We start from the raw sequence: 17,003 nt of genomic DNA on the forward strand, positions 1-17,003 counted from the left end.
GACGTTCTATTCTGTATTAAAAAAAAAAAACATGAATGTATAGCCCAACATTATCACTGTACAAAAGAAAAAAAATATCCTGACCTACAGTAAATGGTAAGCAAACGATATCTTGTTTAGAAACCTTCCTGCAAAGCTACAGTACTGGTAAAAGTTTGTGTAAAAATGCTGTAAAATGAAGATAATGTATGATAATGTCAAAATAAAAGGTTTTGCACTCTACCCTTGCTCATAGTTTTTCAGTGAGCTTTGCAGGATGGTTTCTTGAAGCATCTTGGAGATGTTGCTCTCCACAGTTCATCTGCATTTAGTCTGTTTCAGTTTGTTCTGTTTCTTCATGTCATTCCAGACTGACTGATGATTACATAAGACAAAAATCTCACTGGATTATTACAAGTAATTATATAAACTAATATTTTCTACTGACACACTACAGCAATAGATAGAAATAACTGACTTAAAACTATATCATTTGGTGCAAACACACTTGTTCTAATAATTTTGGCCACCGCCGTACATGTATAAGTATCTACATTTGTGTGTGGTTACTACTGTAAATGCTGAATAAAGTCAGTTTAATGGAAGTATTAATGCTACTGTAAATTAATTATATAATGATTAACGAAGTCTTAATGAAATGACTGATGACCATGAAATCACCTCTGATTGTGAACACTTTTGCCAGCAATGAAGCTGTTGTCATAAATTATACGTACTATATACATAAATCATAATTTAGATAAACAAATAGTTTATTACAACAACTAATAAAAATTTTGCAATTTAATACTAATACCCCTGTGGAAACCCATGTGTATTTACAGCCTCTCTGAAAAATGCCAAATGGGTGTCGGAGTGGTTGTTGTTTGAAACCTTCAGGTACATATTCTGTAAAATATATATTTATAAACATATACAACTAAAAATATACATTAGTAAAAAGATTGTTTCTGTAACCTAATGAAAATATAAGTATAAGTGCAAGCAGCCATTACCAGGGTTCAAGCAAGGTATTTATTGCTTCTATGCTGTTAATGTGTAGTCCAACTAATTAAGTCATTAAGGCTTATTTGAAAACTACGTGGTATGCATGTTGGAACAGGGCTGGAACAAACTCTACGGCCCTCCAGGAACTAATTTGACACCCCTGGGTTAAACTATAATTTATACAGGGTAGAAGAAGAAAACACCTTCAGTGCATGGCACTTAAAAAAAAAAAAGTTTAAATCCCTTAAAACCATTCTTACTTTCCTCCAAAGATAACCAAGTTGTACCTGTAAATAAATAAATAAATAAAATGAATTAATTATTTTAGAATTTTTTATGTATGCAAAATTGATATTTTAGGGATGGTTTCCAGTTCCAGTTTGGTTGGTGTCTATGTGCACCATGTACTTGGGGTGAGGAACACTATGTTCTGCGAGCAGTATATCGCAGGTTGGTCATCCTGGAGAGAACACCGACACTGTCTACACGATGCATGGATGCACACACCCTATCAAACTGTACCCGGTGCCCCTGTGCCAGTAGAGACCCTCGAACCATACGATATCCTGCATCTGGCATAGATCTCTTAAACTCTGTGATGAGAGCATCAAGCTCTTCATTTGTACATGTACTGTACATAGCTCTCGCAGATAAACAGTTTTCAGTCATCCTTCTGAACAGCGTAGCACGAGACACACCCAGTAGCTCTGCGATAGACTTGACTGGCAGCCGAGTTCTATTAGATGGGTAAGACTGGTTTCTGAAATGGAAATTCTTGGGTGTCCATGTCCATGTCCTGTTTCCAACATCACTGTGACAGATAGCTCCTCCATGTCTCTCTGACGCTGTATGAGGTTGTTTAGACTTGAAAGGGCTGTCATGACATCTTCTGGAATATGTATAATTTCATCCAAGGCACTAATTCAATTCAATTTATTTGTATAGCGCTTTTAACAATTGGCATTCGCCCAAAGCAGCTTAACACAATCAAAATAATTATTTAAGTTTGTAAGGAATTTGAATGTGTATGAATCAAAGTGAGCAGATTGTCCCTGGTGAGCAAGCCGAGGGCGACAGTGGCAAGGAAAAACTCCTTGAGATGATAGTAGGAAGAAACCTTGAGAGGAACCATACTCAACAGGGAACATATCCTCATCTGGTACTTCAGTTGTGTGTAATGAATCTAAAACATATGAAAGTCTAATGTTTATCAGTACATTACAAAAAATAATGAACTTTATCACAATATGCTAATTTTTTGAGAAGGACCTGTATATTACATGTAAAAGTACAGAACACAATAGAAGTCTTTAATGTAAAATGTCTGTGGTTGAATAATTTCTGTTATTTTCATAATAAAGTCTAATGAAAAAATTACCATCTAATCTTAAAGTCTATGTGGAATAGCTGCCAACTTTTTAGTGAATCTTGGAGTAAGATTTTGTAAATAAGTGCATAGTTTTGTGCGTACATGCACGCGACACCCCCAGTACACACACACCACACACCTCACTCTGCATGGCTCAGGTTCTGAATATTCTAGGAGGAGAGAAAACATCTGCATTGAGTTTAATCAAACGCAAAACAGTGCAACACTATTTATGTTCATGAGAACATTAAAAGGAAAGCAAACTTGATTAAGAGAGTTCAACAACCACACGCAGTATTACGTGTAATGTCAACAAGAAATGACAAGATTAAAAAAAATATATACACACTTTTAACTGTGCAGTCAAACATAAAGTTACATTAGGGATAGAAATTACTGAAGAAGGAAAGCAACAGTAATAATTATAATCATCATCATTAATATTAAGCACTACTAGTAATAATAATTTTCTTTGTCTTTCGGCTGTTTCCTTTCAGGGGTCGCCACAGTAAATCATCTGCCTCCATCTAACCCTATCCTTTGCATCCTCTTCTCTCACACCAACTAACTTCATGTCCTCTCTCACTGCATCCATAAATCTCCTCTTTGGTCTTCCTCTAGACCTCCTGCCTGGCAGTTCCAACCTCAGCATCCTTCTACCGATATATTTACCATCTCTCCTCTGAACATGTCCAAACCACCTCAATCTGGCCTCTCTGACTTTATCTCCAAAACATCTAACATGGGTTGTCCCTCTGAAGAACTCATTCTTGATCCTATCCATCCTTTTCACTCCCAAAGAGAACCTCAACATCTTCAGCTCTGCTACCTTTAACTCTGCCTCCTGTCTTTTCTTCAGTGTCACTGTCTTCAAGCCGTAGAGCATCGCTGGTCTCACCACTGTCCTTTACACCTTTCCTTTTATTTTCGCTGATACTCTTTTATTGCTCAGCACACCTGACACATTTTTCCACAAATTCTAATTAAGTATATTATTATTTATAATATTTATCTAATAATAATTGTAGGGAATATTTGATTTTTAGTATGTTTCATTGTATTCTGTGTGCATGAGAACAGAGTGACTTTCTTCCTGTTCTCACGACATAAGCTGTGCTTTCAATAAACACATCCTATGGAAGTTTATGTCAAAGGTCGTAAAACTGTTAAACGCTCGTAAATGTAGAGCTACTCCTAAATTTATGTTCTTCCTTACCTTATCTGTTAAAAGCATTCTAGACTGGATGTAAACACTCCTGCATCCACCTTTTCTTTGGTTCTTTGTGTGTGTGCGTATATATACTCCTGTCTCCCACAATAAACTTTGAACGTCTCACTGAGCACTGACTTGTGTGTATCATTGAGGGGTTCCCTGGATCCAGGCGGGACAAGCAGAATACAGGCTGAGCACTGAGTAGACAAAAGGAGGTCTACCAAAATTCAAGAAATCCTTACAATTTGGGGGCTCGTCCGGGATACCTCTAATCAGGTGAGTGCTGCTTTTAAATTTTTTTTCTCTAATAGCATAGAGCAAGCACGCTCCCTGGTTTTTGGTATCTGGACCATATACAGTACGGGGGAGGATTGTCTTGGGGCTTTTACGCCTGTTTAGCGCGCGCTCGCTTCTGAAAGGTTCCTTGAACTGAAGCATAGTGTGGAAGCTGTATTCTGTTGCCCGCTCTTTGTTATTGTCTTTGTTGAGCTCTTTGTTGTTGTCTTTGTTAAAGTATTGTGTGTTGTTTGTTGAGGATATTGGTTTTTTCTGTCGCGGGTTTATTCACATTTATAAAATGGGTAATAAGAACACAACTACTTATCCAAAGCCGGACCCAGAAGAGGTTCCGCGTGACTGGATGAATAGGTGTGGACTTACTTACTTTACCACACCTTGGCTTGATAATTTATCAGGGTGGACTGAACCACAATCTCAATTTTTAACCTATCCACGAGGAGGTACTTTTAAGCCTGAATATCTAGCCTCTGCTTACTCTCAGATATATGAGGGTATGGGTGATCCAGGTTGGGATTATCCTTACATGGGTTCATGTTATCAAAAATGGGTAGAAATGAAAGCTCTTTGGGATAAATATTTAGACATAAAAGAAACTAAAATACAGAAGAAAAAGATTCCAAAGGTTACATCTGAAACTAAATTCAAGCCGCCTGTTCACTCAACCTTTCCGGTCCCTCCTCCATATCATGCTGACATAGTAACGTCAGCATCTAACCAACTAATTGTTGAGAAAATCTATCCTAATTTGAATCCCACTAATCCTTTTGTGAGCTGCCCATCTGTGCCTGTCTCCCCTGTACCCACAAAACCGTGCTCACCTTCGTCGGAAGTGTGTGCCTCAGGAAAGGGAAAGACTCCCAAGAAGGTGTCAGGACGAACTTCTGACAGCCCTCTATCGGATGATCCCGAGGATACTGATGGTGAGGATGATGATAATTCGGACGATGAAGGTCCGGATGAGAGGTCTCGCCCCAAACCTCGACAAGAAAACACTGCGTTTGTTTTCTCTATGGGACCAAAGGGTCCAAAAATCCTTCCACCATCCGTAAGCACGCTGAAGGACATTATTAAGATGCTCCCTTCTCCCAACAAACCTTTGCATTTTGTTGATATGCTGATAAAGGCTTCTAGGCACTGTCAGCTCGTGGGTGCGGATTACCGCTTTATTTTGCAATCGGTTTTGGGAGATGGGTACGATGAGGCTGATTTGATAAAAACAGTAAAATGCTTAGATCCTGAAAAAGACAGATGGACTGTAGTGGTGAAACAGGAAGATGTAGAGGGTGGGGGAAGACGGAAAAAGAAGGAATATGACTTTCATTGGGGTAATTCTAATGAGGCTATGAAACTTTTAAAAGATGAGCTAACTACTTATCTTCTTGCACGTCAACAAGCTAGTCAAGATCTGTCACAGGTAACTAATTGTAGACAAGAGAAGAATGAGACTACATCCAGGTTTCTGGAGCGGTTTCGAGAGACCTGGACCCTTTTGGGTGGTATGCCCCTCCCTGAAGAAAACCCTAACCCACTTTTTCTTACAACCTTCTTGAATAATTGTCGACCAGAAATCGTGAAAATTTTAAAGTTTCAATTGTCAGATCGTTCTACAATGACTATTAAAAAATTAGGTGAGCGTGTGAGAACACTAGAAGGAGATGGTATTTTAGAGAATAAACAAGTGGCATGTTTGTTTGTGGAAAGTGAAGGATACAGAGGTGGAAAAAAGAGAGGTAGAGGAGGCCGAAGAGGCCGTGGAAGAGGTAGAGGAGGTCTGCAGGGTCAGAGTGTACCCCGTAGATCTGGTTATTGTTATTATTGTTATAAAGAAGGTCATTGGGCTCGTGAATGTCACACGAAGGCCCGAGATGAGGGACGTAGTGGACAAAATGTGTATAATCAATTGAATGATGCTAATGAGGTGTTTTCTCCTAATCCTTCCCAGCAGCCACCACAGCGAGTACAACAACAACAACAGCAATATAGACCCAATCCCTTCTCAGGGATGCAGGTAGGAGCATATGATGCATAGGGATGCCCGCAGAGTTCCAGCCCCGCAATGTTACTTTGTACTTTCAAGTCACCTCAGGTTAATGAGTTGCCCTTTATAGAATTATGTATAGATGGTTCCGTATTCTCTTTCTTGGTTGATACAGGAGCCACAATGTCGTCTTTGGGTCGTGATTACGAGGGGCCGCTCTCAAATAAAAGTATCAGCTCTGTGGGAATTGAAGGGGTTGCTCAACGGAATTATTTTACTCCCCAGTTAACTGTAACATGTCCTTTAGATAAGGGAATTCATCTTTCTCATCGTTTTGTTTGCATGCCTGATTGTCCTTTTAATCTGTTAGGTCGTGATTTAATGAGCAGGCTACACATGTCCCTGACTTTTTCTGGAGCGAAACTCACTGTTGAAGTGCCTGATTCAGTTTCTTTCTCCCACCTTACAAATATGCGTGTAAATAATTGTTTCCTTTCTTCACAGAACAGCTCTCTTCCTGCTGCCCTTGAATGTGTGCCAAGCAGTCTGTGGGCTGAACATAAGGATGAGGTGGGGTTAGTTCACTGTGTGCCTTATAAAGCTAAATTAAAACACTTGCAACCTGTGTACATCAAACAATATCCACTCTCTGAGGCCAAGGCTTCAGGAATAGATGAGATTTTAAGCTCACTGCTCAAGCAGGGTGTTGTTAAACCATGTGTAAGTTCTTATAACACACCTGTTAACCCAGTCTTGAAACCTGATGGTACGTGGAGATTTACACAAGATCTAAGAAAAATAAATGACATAATTATCCCTGTAGCACCTGTTGTGCCTGATGTGCTGTCCATTGTTTCTTCTATACCTTGTCATCATTCACATTTTTCTGTTATTGACCTTTGCTCTGCCTTCTTCAGTGTTCCTGTGGAAGAGCAGACACAGCCATTGTTCGCCTTCACCCACAGGGGGCGTCAGTTCACCTGGTCGCGTCTTCCTCAAGGCTGTGTTGATTCTCCGGCTGTTTTTTCGGCTGTAGTAAGAGATGCACTTGGTGATCTAACTCTCCCCACTGATTCTGTTGTCCTATCTTACGCGGATGATCTACTGGTGTCCGCCGCTTCGCCTGCTGTCTGCGAAGAAGCCACCATTTGTCTCCTGAAACACCTGGCACAGAAGGGTTTCAAGGTATCAAAGACTAAATTACAGTTTTGCAGAGACACTGTAAAATACCTGGGTTTTGAGCTCTCCCAAGGCCAAAGAAGGCTCTCAAAGGAACGAATCCAGGTTATTCTCGACACTAAACGTCCAAGCACTAAACATGCTCTGATGGCTTTCCTGGGACTGATCAACTACTGTCGTCAGTGGATTCCTGACTGCTCATTTCATGATAAACGCATCAGGACGGCTATCTCACACAACGATCCGCTCCAACAACCTCTGACATGGACTGCTGACATGGTTGAGGCATACAAGGAACTAAAAAAGGCCCTATGTTCCGCTCCAGCACTGGGCCTGCCTAACTATCAGAAAACGTTCCATCTATATGCGTGTGAGCACGGGGGCACCGCTTCTGCTGTATTGGCACAGGAGCATGGGGGGGGGATGAGACCATGTGCTTTCTTATCTAAAACTTTAGATGCTGTGGCACAAGGTTTGCCTGCCTGTCTCAGGGCTGTGGCCGCCTGTGCGGTGATGGTACAAGATGCTGAGAAGATTGTTCTCTCTTATCCTTTAATTTTGTATTCTCCACATCAGGTTAAACAAGTGCTACAGAACCTTCAAACACAACATATGACGGCTCAGAGAAGGTCTGGGTATGAGATTATCCTTTGTTCTACAAGTAACTTAGAGATAAAATCCACCTCTTCTTTTGACACCCTTGGATATGCTCTGGCACGCTTGATCAATGCACAGGACGACACGTTAGTAGATACAGATCATGACTGCTGTTCAGAGATCATTCACTCCACTAGTATACGCCCTGATCTGTCTTCTACTCCATTAGCAACTGGTGACACTCTGTTTGTAGATGGTTCTTGTTCAAAACCGTATGATGGGAAATTTCTTTGTGGTTATGCTGTGTGTGCATTGCCAGATATAACCATTGAAGCTTACTCTCTCCCTTTCTCATCTGCTCAGGCAGCTGAACTTTTTGCTCTAACTCGTGCGTGTGTTCTTTCTGAGGGAAAAGATGTTACTATATACACTGATTCTCGTTACGCTTTTGGTATCGCTCATGACTTTGGCCGCATCTGGCAATCCAGGGGTTTTCGTTCTGCTGAGGGTAAGCCAATTTCTCATTCTTCTCTAGTTCAGGATTTGATAGACGCATGCCATTTACCTAGTACTCTCGCTATTGTAAAAACTAAGGGTCATTCTTCTGGGGACTCTATGGAAGTGCGAGGTAATTCTCTAGCTGATCGTATTGCTAAAAAAGCAGCTCAAAAACAGATTTTCTTTCCTGATTCTGGTTCTGATTTGATCAATACATCCTTTCTTGCTAGCTCTTTGATTCCTGATGTAGATTTATGGTCTTTGCAAGCTTCAGCCACGCCAAATGATTCCTCTTTTTGGCAAGCTCAAGGTGCCTATGTTGCTTCTGATGGTTTATGGTATTGTGCTGATGGTCGTTTGTGCCTGCCGTCTCATTGTCTTCCGTTCCTCGTGCGCGAGTTCCACGGTGTTACACATCGCGCGCGAAGGGGGGTTAAGGAAGATATGAAAAAACTCTTTTGCATAGCCAACATGCTTGGAACAATTGATTTATTAATATCTAGATGTTTGGTGTGTGCTCAGAATAATGTGACAAAGGGTTTAGGTAAACATGAAAGTCTTCCATTACCTACTGCCCCGTTTGCAGAGTGGCAAATTGATTTTACGCATATGCCTGCATGTGGCACATTCAAATATCTTCTGGTTTTGGTAGACAAGTTTTCTAGGTGGGTGGAAGCTTTCCCGTGTGCTCATGAGAATGCAAAGGTGGTGACCCGAGTTTTAGCGAAAGAAATAATACCTCGTTATGGCGTGCCTCATGCTATTGACTCAGATAAAGGAACACCTTTTACATCTCAGGTAACACAGAATTTGTGTAAATATCTTTCACTGTCCTGGTATTTTCACATTCCTTATCATCCACAGTCATCAGGTATAGTAGAAAGAACAAATAGGACACTGAAAGAAAAATTGACTAAAGCAATGCAAACCATGGGAAGTAATAACTGGGTTGATCTGTTACCTGCTGTTCTAGCTGAAATGAGAATGACACCAAGAAAAGACGTGCACATGTCCCCACATGAAATTATATTTGGCAGACCCTTTCCCGTGCCATGGAGGAAAGGTAAACCCGCGATAGGAACAACTGATCTTGATGTACATATTGCTGAATATTCTGCTGCTCTAATAGATACTCTAACTAAACATTATGAACAAATTGCTAATGTGACTCCAATACCCTCAACAAAACCCACACATCCTTTTAATGTGGGAGATACTGTTCTGGTAAAATCTTTGACCCCCAGGAAACTGGGAGATTGTAAATATGATGGACCAGCAGAAATAATCGCAATTACTCGTACTGCTGTCTTAACTGATCTTTTTCCACAGTGGATTCATGCTACTAGGCTGAAGAGATGTCCTGTCGGCGTGAGACCAAAGGATGAATAAATGCGTGTGTATTATTATCTTTCTGTCTCTGTGATTTTTGTTTCCTAGACTAAAGACGTGCTGCAGTGATGTTCAACCCGTGATGTGGCATAGAGAGAGTGACGTGACACAGAGGGATCGTCTGGGGTTGCCACTGAACGACTTTACTTCTGCTATTAGTGTAGCATTTCTGGTGGTGTCTTAGCGCCTCGTAAGGTGGGACGAGTGCAGATTGGGCGTGCCCGCACTCTGAGCACTGTATCGTCAAGAAAGGCAATAGTTCACCACTAGTAGTTATTTATGAGTTTGCACTCAACTTGTTATATTTCTGTGTATTCTTTTGATCACACTCCATCCTGTAGAGTTTGTAGAACAGCACTAGGAGTAGAGTGGAAACCTCCCCTGCCTTAGGATGAAGTTTCTTTTTGTCCTCCTAATCTTGAACAAGGGATTGTTGTACATAGTGCAACCTCATCCACATGATAATGTTTTTTGGAGATTCGCTAATTGGACCGCTAAGCAATATACCAATGAGTCTTGTTATGTGTGCCAACATTTCCCTTCCGCTGTAGGACAGATGTCACTGAGACCCCTACCTGGTAATGAATCAGCTCTCTTAGTAGCTGCACGAGTTTGTATTAGTTCCTACTGTCGAAATGGTACTCAGTATATTAACTCTAACCTGACACATAGCTTATTTTTGAATCAAACAGGGTCTGACTGGTGGTGCAGACTGATGCACTACGATCATAATTTCTCAAACCCTTGTGACTATTCACTTAGTGCTTTAGATATTAGCCTCCTCCGCTTCAGCACGAGGAAAAGAGCTCTCGTCACTGCTTTCCAGGTCTTCACTTTGCCCAATTTTAAATATCCTTACTGCTTTATAGGAAATGGCTCTGTATTTCTTGGAAACATGCATCTAGATATGTGTAGTGAAGCATATTTTCCCTATTCTCCAGATCGTTCTTGTCCTGAAGGTAATTGCTCAGTAATCCACCCTGGCCCCCGTGGGACCATTAATCACTATTCAGATTGGTATTGGGTTTGTGATAAGGCTGTTTACATTTTCCTCCCTGCTAACTGGGCTGGAATTTGTGCCCCTTCTCAATTTAGAGGCTCTTTTACACTGGTCACACGAAACCCTCGTGGAACCCAACATCATGCTCGCCTTAAGCGAGATAGTGATCCATTCCCTCCCCCTGATCATCAGTTACAGATTAAGGCAGTTAAATTTTGGCATGCTTTTTTTCCTCAATATGGTGTGACTCAATTATGGAATCAGATTGAGGTAACACATTACAGGTTAGCTACTTTTGTTAATGCCACTAATATTGCTGTAGACGGTATTAAAGGGGAATTAACTGCTCTTCGACTGACCACGGTACAGAATAGAATGGCCCTTGATTTAATCCTCGCAGAGAAGGGGGGTGTTTGTGCTATGGTAGGTGATAGTTGTTGTACATACATTCCAGCTAATGATGATGAACATGGAAAGATTTCTACTGCTTTGGAAAAGATGCGCGAGGTTGCTTCTCAGTTAAAGGATGATGAAAAGGGTCAAGTAGGTTGGGGAGTTTGGTATACTTTGTTTGGTCAATGGGCTCCTTATCTCTCCCTTGTCGTACCGGTTTTGTTTGTTGTTGTGTCTTTTAGGTCCATGCATTTTTCGCTGTGTGCAAAATCTTTTGTACAAGTATGTTTCAGGTTATGTTCCTGCGCCGCGTCCGATGACCTATTATCCGCCAGCGACTTCTTGAAAGCTCTGAGTTTTATTCAACGATATTTCTTATGAATAAAAGGGGGGAATTGTAGGGAATATTTGATTTTTAGTATGTTTCATTGTATTCTGTGTGCATGAGAACAGAGTGACTTTCTTCCTGTTCTCACGACATAAGCTGTGCTTTCAATAAACACATCCTATGGAAGTTTATGTCAAAGGTCGTAAAACTGTTAAACGCTCGTAAATGTAGAGCTACTCCTAAATTTATGTTCTTCCTTACCTTATCTGTTAAAAGCATTCTAGACTGGATGTAAACACTCCTGCATCCACCTTTTCTTTGGTTCTTTGTGTGTGTGCGTATATATACTCCTGTCTCCCACAATAAACTTTGAACGTCTCACTGAGCACTGACTTGTGTGTATCATTGAGGGGTTCCCTGGATCCAGGCGGGACAAGCAGAATACAGGCTGAGCACTGAGTAGACAAAAGGAGGTCTACCAAAATTCAAGAAATCCTTACAATAATTAAGTGCAGTCAAAGGAGAAACATTATTGATAAAAAACTAAAGTAGAGAAGAAAGAAAAATAAAAAATAAAGATCCCGAATATAAAGTGGGATTGTGCTGCATGTGTTTGATTTTCTATTAATCATGTTTATAACACATTAAAGACTCAGACAACTTTGATTTGGAGAGATGATTAAATGCAACCCATCATTCATGTACAATTTCTCTGTGTTTTATAATACAGTGTTCATTATGTTCATTATGTTATTAAAAGAACAAAAGTGATTAACATGTAAGTCATAGAGAGACATATCAGAAAACCGGGGACCTGGCAACCGCTCCAACAACACTCTTATTGCTAATTTACACCAGCTTCTGAGACGAGAACAAAATAACGTGTAAAACTGACAACTGTTAATCTCACAGATTTTATTAAATTAAGCAGAATATGTAATCAGATTCACTTTCAGACTTTCTGAAATCTCTTTGTTTTTATGTCAGTCTTTCTGTAGAATTTTTATTTATTGTGAATTTCACTTTTAAACCTGTAGAACCTGATGGATCCAATTTGTAGACAATTTTTAGATGTATAATTCAGGAATATTTATTTAAATCATCAGCAAGTAATCTGGTTTATACAAGACATGAATATTATTCATTTCTTCATCTTCTATACTCCTTATCCTCTGCATGATCTTTGATGAAGAGTGTGTCATTGTGTCTCTCTACAGGTTGTATAATTTTGGTGTCTCAGATGGAGGTTGTGCTGCTCTGACTTCTGCTCTGAGATCAAACCCCTCACACCTGAAAGAACTGAATCTGTCCTTTAATAAAATAGGAGACTCAGGAAAGAAGCTGCTCGCTGCTCTTAAGGATGAGAAACATTACAAACTACAGAAAGTGATGTAAGTAATGACGTTTTTGTATTATTGTTGAAATGATAAAAGACTAATTATTTAAGTAATTAATCATTAGTTTGTACATTTCTATTTAGTCCCAATAAATATAAGATTAGCAGGTTAGAAGTGTTATCACTGTTTTATTTATATATTTTTGTCTAACAATATGCTTTAATGCTTTAATGTTTTATGTTCAGTGAAGTTGATTTTAAATCCATGTGAAGACAGGGAGTCAGTCAGAGTCTACAAAATGTCACAATTGAGTGCATGAGAGTGATTGTAAATAAACACCCCGTCTCCTTGTGACACCCTGCTACCTCTGATCTCATACTGCTGCTTTTCCCTGTTTCTGAAGCAAACTTAATTCTCAACTTTTATGCACAAATATTATAATTAAGCTGCCGCTTTCCTCACTCTGACACTTCTTCCAGCACCCTACCTACGTCTTCTGTCATTCCTGTAAAATTCACCTCAGCTTGTTTTTAAAGTCTGCACTTAAATATAAATGTAGAACAAGAGCTAAATGACTCAGTAGTGTTCATTATTTAAAAAGCTCCAAAGCCTGTGATTGGATAAGAGCAGTGATGTGTTGAGTAAATATCTGCTCATGTTCCTGCTATGACACAGATGTTACTAAGAATGAAGAAATGTTGAATGATTAATTAGAAACAGGAGATGATGATCCCTTGAAGAAGAGATGATTAGATACTGTTGATTATAAACTACCACAGTCCAGTTTATGGTTATTAATACACATATTCCTTTTATATTCAGGCTGTGATGAACATCTTTGTGTGATGATGACTCCGGTGTTCCTGCGTTTCCATGTTGGTGATGCTCATAAACACATCATTCATTTAGTTATAACACATTAAACAGACTCAAAGACGTGAGACGTGTGTGTTCATCGTGCACAGTGAATCACAGACTGAGTGAACACACACAAGTGGAGTGACACAAGTCATCAAATCTGCCAGTTATGTTCTGAAATGTATGAAACATCAGCCTTGTTGTGGTCGCTGCTTGTCCGAACACATTCATTGATCAATATTAACTGTTGTATGATGCAGATTTGATGGGTCATGTGATTATTTTGTGTTTTCGATTAGTGTTATGTTTTTTTATGTGTTATGTATTGTATTAAGTTTTTATTTTTATTGTGCATATTGTTGCTGTTTTGTTGGCTTCACAATTCAAATGACATTGTATTTAAGTGCTTATAGTGTCTATAATTTAATCAAATACATAAAAAATAATGTTATACAGACTGAGGAACAAAGACTGAATGATTTTACCATTTTTCCATGTTTCATTAATGGATGTAAATTTAGCCGTGTTATCATATCACAATATAAATGAGAATTGTATGATTGTCAAATTTTTATGTGAGTGCAGAAGATCATGCTGTTGTGCTGAATACCGGCATGATAGAATTATGTATAGGGTGTACATTACATTTACATTTAGGCATTTGGCAGACACTCTTATCCAGAGCGACTTACATTTTTATCTCATTATACATCTGAGCAGTTGAGGATTAAGGGCCTTGCTCAAGGGCCCAACAGTGGCAACTTGGTGGTTGTGGGATTTGAACCTGGAATCCTACCGTAGTCCAATGCCTTAACCACTGAGCTACCCCTGACCCCTGGGTGTAATATCAGCATAGCTTTTATATCACAGCCAACAAACACTATTTAATTATCAACAGATTTTAATTTGTTTGCTCATTTAACCAGTTATTTTGCTTCACCAACACATATACTTCAGAGAATGGCAGAACTAACTAACCGTGACTGGTGGAGCTGGCGACTGACAGTTAATGTAAATGTTAACTTTTTTGACTATTTTCTTTCTTAATTTCCAGTTTCCTTGGTTAAATCCCTAATAGTGTTAAATGGAAAGCTAATGCGCTAGGGCTTAGATTAGCTAGATTTAGGGCTTAGAGAGGGATTTGGGATACAGTTTTAGAAGCATGTTTTAGAAGCTCTTATCCAGAGCAACTTACCAAAGTGCTTTGTAGTTTCCCTCATTGGATAGATCTTTACTAGGTTACTAACTAAGGTTACTACTAGCTAGTTATTTTGTAACTCCACCTAGGTGTAAATAAAACAAAATAAATAATTCAGAGACAATTCAGAATGACTTGAAAGAAATAATTATTAATTAGACAACGTGGTGTTACAGATGACACAACATTCTCAGATGTGTTTTCCTGCTGAAAGTGCTTCCATGTCTGGTTTTCAGTGTGGGATTTGGCAGGCAGCTGCTCTCTCCTCAGTACTGCGGTCCATTCCGGCTGATTTTCACCCATTCTGCAACTGACAGTTATTAGAACGCCTGGGAAGCATATAGTTAAACGTCCCAGTGCTGATACCATCTGTTAACACCACTCGTGGAATGCCTCTAGTCATCTTGCTTGGTTGGAACCAACTGTTGCGCATAAATGTATATATCTATGTATTTTATAATAATAAATCGGAACCCCAGAAATATACATTTACTGAAGATGACTGCAACTCTAAAATAAAATAATTTACACGGGGTTTTTTGTTACATACATAAATATAAAATAACTGAATACATACTTTTCCTTTTCTTTTTCTTTTTTTTTGTGACATTTTACAATTACATAATTTTAAATAAACAACCTCCCCTGTGTATGCATTCTCTTTATATAAATTATCTTTAATAAGTTCCTGCTTATCTATGACCACTGAAAGCATCATGAACATTCATTTTTAAACAACAAATTCTTTATTTGTAACTACTGTATAATTTCTGTCAATTTTTTATACTCACATTTTTGTCAACTGTATAACAAACTGGTAGGTGGATTTTTCTTTAAAACAATGATTACATTTTACATTTCATTGGTTGTGAATTACATTTACTGAAATTATTACCAATGTAGTTTTATTTTAGGACTTTATTTTAGGACTTTATTTTAGACCGGATGTAGAAAACAAGCTAGCTTTGTATGACTTTACTGACTTTATGTAACAATTATTACTGGAGCGTTTCCAGAACCTTAGTGAGGGCTCAGAAAAATAGCACCTAGAAGTATTCTCTGGTGAGCTTGGAGAACATATTTAGGATCCTATGTCCTTGAGAATGTGTCCAGAAAGGTTTAAATTATGTGATCATGTGATATGATGACAATGCGTCTAAAAAGGTTTGTAGTTCTAAAATTAAAACCTCAAAAGCAAGCTCTGAAATGTTTAAGATTGTCTTGAAATTTTTGTTTAAAAAAATCCAAAAAGCAACCTTGCAAACTTGATGAAGTTTGCATGTTCTCCCTGTGCTTGGTGGGTTTCCTCTGGGTACTGTCCCACAGTCCAATGACATACAGATTAGGCTAAGTCATGTGATTGTGTGCTCTGTGATGGACTGTAAAATGCCCGAAGTCTTCTGGGATAGGCTCCAGGCCCCCCACAACCCTGTATACAGGATGAAGCGGTATAGACGATGAGATCACCTGCCTCTCCATGCATATGAACTTGAGTAAAATCCAATTCTTAATCCATAGGGTTTAATATGACGAAGTGTTTACACAAAGATTAGGAGTGTGCTCATGGGAATTTTTGGCCGTTCTTCCAGAAGCGCATTTATGAGGTCAGGACACTGATGTTGGACTAGAAGGCCTGGCTTGCACTCACTCTAATTCATCCATATGGTGTTTTATCGGGCTGAGGTCAGGACTCTGTGCAGGCCAGTCAAGTTCTTCCAGTCATGTGGGAACAGGAAGTGGCTGTCCCCAAACTGTTCCCATGTAGTTGGGAACATGAAATCGTCTAAAATGTTCTTCTTACTGGAAGTAAGGGGCTAAGCCCAAACTCGGAAAACAACCCTACACCAATTCCAACATGAATATGTAGTAATGGGTCGTTCATGAACGATTTGTCCTTTTTGAACAAATCTTTAGCGTGATCAGAAAAACAAATAGATGTACAGGAAACAGAATTGAGCGATTCTTTCTCAATGACTCTTCTACTCCGAGTCGCTTGATCTTTTGTCACGTGACTCCCATAGACGCTATGCAGTGCAATCGATTCAAAAGAATGAAAGACTCAGACTGGAAGATATGAGAGGTGAGCTACTCATTCTGTTTATTATAATGTCTTTAGCTGCATTGTAATATTTTAATTACTGAACATATAGGCAAGATTTGTGTATGTAGACGTGTTGGGGGTCGTTTATATTGAAAATGCAACATTTAATTTTATTTTTTTATCAAAAGAACGAGATGAACTAAATGACCCCAAAAAAGATTCGTTCATTTTGATGAACGTGATTCAAAGAACCGGGTCACTAAAATGATTCAAACTTCCGGTGTGTGTAGTGACGTAGTGACTCGGAGAGTGATTCGTTCAGTTTCATCTGGGCGCGC

This window comes from Clarias gariepinus, chromosome 28, assembly GCF_024256425.1.
Source record: "Clarias gariepinus isolate MV-2021 ecotype Netherlands chromosome 28, CGAR_prim_01v2, whole genome shotgun sequence".
NCBI classification, from domain to species: domain Eukaryota; kingdom Metazoa; phylum Chordata; class Actinopteri; order Siluriformes; family Clariidae; genus Clarias; species Clarias gariepinus.